Raw genomic sequence first — 6,486 nt, 5'->3', positions numbered from 1 at the left:
TTACATGGCTAAGATGACAAATCCTCTTAATTATCTCGGGAAATAGATGTGTATCTCACATTTTTTATTTTCTTCGAGTTATAAATAATTTTTTCGAGTTATAAATATTTTCCAATTACAAAGAGGAAGCATGTACAATAAGGCAAACACCCTTAGGACATAACATCATGATTGGCTATGCAAAGGTAGGCTAAATCATAAGCACATACTGGCTATCATGCACAAAATGCTGAGATGAGATTCATGATTCAAAGTGACACGTTTGCAATTATTCTAGCAGAGTAGCATGCTTATTTCTGTCGCCTAAAGTTATCTTTGTCTTTTTGTCATGCTAGTATATCTTCAAGATATTGTCCCACATCTCAAGCAATATCATCTAGGGATTAACCTTGAGCTTTTATTGTAAAGGGAGGCAATCCGGTCCCCACATCTACCATCATATTTATGGCGCCATCATCATGGGTGGGCTATGCATACATAAGGTAATAAGCGCGAGATAGATTACTTTGTATGAGCTATATCTAGAATATCTCTCCCACCCTCATATTTTTCCACATCTTGATATTATAGATCCCGTGCCTCTGGAAGCAATACTATCTAGGTATTATCACCATGACATGTTATTTGCACTTCATACATGCATGAGACATGTCTACACTAATCTTGTAGTGCCCTCATATTATCTTTGACTTCTTAGTATTCTTGCTATGATATGAGTTGTGGAAATGTCCTTGGTCATTATCATAGAGGGAGCTAATATATATGATCCGGAGACGTAGCCCCACACTAAACAAACAATGGAAGCGGCCTCATATCTCATAATGCATTGGGTGTCTCATAATCACCATGACGTTCTAGTTGCATTGCATACATGCATGAGGCATATCTACACTAATCGTGTAGTGCCCTCATATTATCTTTGACTTCTTAGTATTCTTACTATGATATGGGTCTGCAACTGTAATGTTCCTCGGGCCTTGGCTTTACATGGTTTAGATGACACCTCCACTTAGTTATCTGGGTACATAACATCGTGATTGGCTATGCAAAGGTAGACTAATCATGAGCACATATTGGCTATCACAAAATGATGAGATGATGCGTCTACAATTATTCACGATTCAAGTGACGCGTCTGCAATTATTCTAGCAGAGTACGCATGCTTTCCTATCCTCATAATTTCTTCCAGGCAAGGCATGCATTTTCATAGGCCTTCAAATATTTTTGAAAAAATATTGAAAATTGCCAACAATTTATAAGTGACATGACCACAAATTGGAGTCTGGACTTGGACGTTCTATTGTCTGATGTAATAGCTTAAACTTTGCCCTAAAGGTGTGAAACTTGGATTATGAAATTGAGAGTGAATTTTTGGCCAAGTGCATAGGTTTTCTCTCATTGAGTGGCCGGGAGCACTCCTTCTTTAGGTTTCGATCGTTGAGTCGCTACCTGGGATTGCTACACTACTGCACGAGGGTTCGGATACACAAGAAACGGGCAGCTTGAATACTCTCATTGAGTCGCTACCTGGGCTTGCTACAATGCTTCACGAGGGTTCAGATGCGCACGAAGAGGGCAACTTGAATACTCTCAAGACTCACAACGCGTACACTAACTTTGATTACAAACCCAGTTATCTTCTAGTTGAAGCACAAGCTGAGAAAGATTTGACATTCTGAAGATGTAATACTTCTGATTACAAGCACAATCATCTTCTGGCTTGACAGCTACAAACACCTAATTTATTGTGCATGACAAGTGCACCCGCCCCTCATCATACTAATACGCCTGCAATTTCTCGATTGCAACTTGCAAGCACAGGTCAGAAATCTAAATCTCTCACCCCCTCTTTGAAATTGTGTTTTGTGAGGATGTACAAGTTTAAATTGTAAATTGTTTGCAACCGATGTCAATGGGGTGGATCTCTTGGCTTTTCTCCTTTCACGAATTAGCTTTTGTGGAAAGTAATGCATTTCTGTTTTGAGATTGTTTTCCATAATGGTTTTTTTGAAACGTTGTCGAGGCTTGGGACTAGCTAGGTATATGATGCATCACTTTGACCGCCTCGTGATGGCCTACGAATGTATAATAGAACATTTTCTTTTCTAGGCATTCAACACTTGTATACGTTATGTTGGAAGGGAGACGAGTCTTTTTACTAGTAAAAGTGTTTATGAAGTTTTTGTGATGCTAAACATGTCACAAATGCCATGCTTAAAAGTAGTTCTGATGAATTTTCCAGTGGACAATTATACATGGATCAGTATGCTTCATTCTCTGGGTCATTCCCACCGAGTTCTAGAGCGTTGCATGACGAGAAATTGGATTGGTACATACTAGATTGTGTCATACACATCCAATCATTATGTGACCAACCCTGCACATCTTTGAAATTTCAAGATGAGCTTTTGAATATTCTATTTGATGGATTGAATGTGAATGCACGGAAGAAAGCAAATAGGACCTCTCAAGAAAGGTCTCTTGCATCCCTCCTAGTTCACAAGCCGAGCAATTGGAATGGACAATTGGGGGGTAAGAGCACTCCATGCAACTTCTCTTAGCTATTGCAAATGTACACAGGGATGTGCATGGTGACTCCTTAGGAGTGGAAGCTTTGTGCTGGCACCGACCATATGTCCCATGATCCTCAAGTTTTTGCACCTAGCCCAGAGGATGCGTATGAGGGTACAATTATAAAATGTGGTTTTAGTATCGAAGACAATCCATCATCTTTGGTACGTGATTGCAAAGAGTGTTGCGAGCAATGCCAACAATGTCAAAAGCCTAGGAAAGATATGATTTCTTTTCAATACATCTCTTTTTTGGATCAACTTCGGCTCTTGTGTGCTAGTGAGACATTTTGCCATGGCTTTCTAGCCATGTGGAGGGAAAGAGGACAATAGTTGGATAAGAAGGCATGTGACTATCCTTCACATGTCAACGAATTTTGGGACGGGGAAAAGACGAGAGTCTATCAAGACTTTTGGAACCCGGAACGGTATTGGGAAGCACCTGTGATATGTAATAATGATCTTTGCAAGCAAGCTTATAGGAAGTTTCCTAAGGAGTCTAGTCCAGAGCTCGTATGGACTGAGCCAAATGAAGAGTATCAATTTACATGCACAAAATGTTGTAAAGAAGTTCATGCCAAGAGAAAGATGATACAGGTATAATGTCTATGATATATGGTGGATTCACACTCTATGCCTTTTTCTCGATGTAGTCAACTTACATTTTCTTTCTTTTTGTGTTGTGAAGGGGGATCCTCGGAATTTTTCTCTCATGCTACATTGGGATGGCTTCCAAGCCGCTTCTACAACAATGAAAGATAGTGCCGTAGTTGAAATAGTGGTCATGAATGGGGGAAAAGGATCAATATTGGGATCTTTACCTGTATTGTTTTTGCCTCTCTCGCACAGAGACTTGGAGACAAAGCATAATGATATACTTGATGCATTCTTACATCCCTTACTTTTAGATCTTGAAAGATCTTATGTGGAGGGTTTTGATATGCATTATGCATATTCTTCCAATGATATCAGTGACAAAATACAAGATGGGAGAGTCACATTAAGAAGAATGCTCATGCTATGCTTGGGAGGTCACCCTGCTCAATGTAAACTTGGGCAAGTTAAAGATGGAGGCATGAGTTTTTGTAGGCAACACAAGGCAAAGGAAACACTTGTGGGTGACCGCTATGTGTATGATGCAAACAAGTAGCAAGGTAGGTATCCTCCAAAGAGGAGGCATGTGGAGAAGATACGGAGTAGCATTAAAAAGTCGAAAAGATGTATCACAAAGAAGGAAAAGGAAAACACCTTGAGAAAAGGAGGATTGTCCGTGGAGTCTAGACTGTGGAGACTCTATCACTTATATGGTTTTGACATTTCTCGAGACTTGTTCTATGATTCCATGCACATATTTTCTCTTAACTTGTTTCAAAAATACGTAAGCAAATTGGTGTCAATGGCTTCTACATCCATGAAAGAAGATATTGATAAGGCTGTGAAACAGGTGGAGAGGTCAATTTCGAAGAATATTTTGAATAGTGGACGATGGCCACGACATCCTTCTCGACAGTACAAGTTATTCAAAGAAGAGGATTTTCAAAAATTCATCCAATGGTGTCTATCGCACATCCTTAATGTGGTCATGGGATCTCCAAGAGGATGTAGTTCCTGGAAAGATTCTTATTGATATTTCACTTTTTTTTTTTTGGTGTATGAGAGAGAAGGGATGGACCCAAGATGCCATAAGATTTTGTCGATATCTTTTTCTTTAATGGTGCATCTTGTTGGAGGAGTGGGAGGGTCCAAATAGCTCGTCTCTGGAACATGTTGCAGGTATGAGTCATTTTCAAGCTATTGTGAAAATTGCATCATTCTCAAATGTATGTATCTTATTAGGTTTGTGGGTTTTCTTAGCTAATAATGAAATTCTTGATGACATATTGAGACAGGGGTCTCACGATTGTTTTTGGTGCTTCTCTTTTGAGAGATGTGTTTCGGGCTACTTGAGTGTACCCACCAATAACACAAGTCAATGTTGAGAAGGATGGGGTGCGATGCTTTGATATAGATAAGTATTTTGTGCATTCCTTCTTGGTTTTTCTAGAGGCACATGGAGATCAATATGCTCCTACAGATTGTGTTGATTGGCATGAGAAATGTATTTTGCTAGCATCGTCAGAAGAGAAAGCCAAGGATGTATGGAATGCATGTTCTAGGCTCCTTCCAAGTAGCTGCAAAGGCTTGGTAGATAACAAGGGTCTTATTGTTGCTGGAAAGGAGAAGAAGTTTTTTATTCTTAGTGCACATGAGAGGGAGTCATTGCTAACCGTTTACAAGTGGAAGGACGCACCTTTGATTACTTTGGAGAATGTAAATGCTATGGGTGTTAACTACTTCAAGGCTTTTTTTGCATGGATGTAAGTATGCACAATGTGATTATGTGGTTTTTCTAGACAAGCTATCTCAGACATGCGAGCAGCCTGAAGTTTTTCATAGAGGATGTTTGAAGAAAATGTTTCTTCATGAACAAGAAGGAGAACTTCAGCTGTTTATGGTTGTGGAATCTTTGGTTCAAAGAATTTTCATCATGGACGAGGTAACAAGGATGCCTCTTGTACCCACAAGTGAGAGGAGTAATTGTAAGGACATGGTGCGACCTCTTGCTTGGCTAAAGCATAAATGTTTCTGGTTAAGTTCTCCTATGAATGACATGGAGATAATGTATGAAGTTAGTGGGCATAAGGTTCGAGGGATATTGTTGCAAAGAGGGCAGCCAAGTGATGTTCCACCATCGCTTGAGCCAGGTGACCATGTCATTGTGTCCTCACATGATTGTCGAATGAAGCTTTTATTGTGGAAGTTGATGAGCATAATAGAAAATCCCTTCTTTTTGGGTTGGATCACGAAGAATTTGAAATTTTTTGGCTAGATTGAAAATTTATAGTTATTGTGCTTCCAAGCTCTACAGAGGTTATTCTTCGTCTTGAAATGTTTTCACCCTTTTCTACTTTTCTCCTTTCATGTCAATATTCTAACTTTGTTCGTGTCTTCTTTTAGGATAGAGCGGATGAGGGTACTTCTTCCCAGCATACTTCTCATGAGGTAGTGGGTCAATGAGTTTTGTGAGCTTGAATTTGAGTTGTCCCACCTTTGTAAATGTGCACGCTATGCATTCAATCTTCATTACGAAAAGATATCACTAACGAAAGCTTTTGACAGCCACCTCAATTGAAATAAGGATGTGGAGAGCCAAAATTGGGTGGGCTAGACCTCTAGTAATGCTCTCTTCCTTTTGTTATGTTTGTTTTTTTATTGGGTTTGAAATTTGTATTAATTTCTTCTAATCTCAATCAATATCACACTCTGATTTTTGTTGTTTTTTAGTTTTTTGCAATCTAGATTGGCATTTGATTGTGTTTTTGGTTGTATGGTAGGACTTTGAGTAGCGGCTACCTCAATGAGTACTCGGATGTGACCCATATAATGTTGTATGGCTGCCAACTCTACAAAGCTAGTATGTACATACTGTTTTTGGCTTGCCCTCTAGGGGAGGACATGATAAAGGTTATACTTGAGGACATTCTTTGCACTCTTCAAAGCTTCTGCACCAAGCACTGCACTCGTCTACGATTTTTATATGGCAAACACCTGAGTGCATAACTTACACACTCTATAACTTTGCACAGCCGGCAACTTTAGCATCGTTTTGAGCTACACTACATCATGTCTCATCTTTTTGATTCACAATGCTAGTTAATGTATCTTAGGATTTTTCTAATAAAAAATGTCTACAAAATTCTGAGGTTTGATGAGCTGCAAACTGTTTCCTTCATGAAGTTGTTTCCTTAGTTTTGGAATACAAAAACTGATTAAAGATTTTGTATGGCTCCCAAAAATGAGTTTACTACACTCTTCTTTATGCTGGTTTTTTGATATAATTGAAATCAATAACAAAACTAATTACATATTGTTTGAC

At 39.0% G+C, this 6,486-nt stretch overlaps 1 pseudogene; it reads left to right on the top strand.

Annotated features, from left to right (window-relative positions):
- Nucleotides 1-4,334: 4,334 nt before the first annotated feature.
- Nucleotides 4,335-6,220, top strand: LOC147446776 (uncharacterized; annotated as a pseudogene).
- The last annotated feature ends 266 nt before the right edge of the window (nt 6,221-6,486 follow it).

Source organism: Adiantum capillus-veneris, chromosome 12 (assembly GCF_014529385.1).
Source record: "Adiantum capillus-veneris isolate H3 chromosome 12, ASM1452938v2, whole genome shotgun sequence".
NCBI classification, from domain to species: Eukaryota; Viridiplantae; Streptophyta; class Polypodiopsida; order Polypodiales; family Pteridaceae; genus Adiantum; species Adiantum capillus-veneris.
Note: the sequence above shows the minus strand (reverse complement) of the source record. Positions and strands in the feature narration are given on the sequence as shown.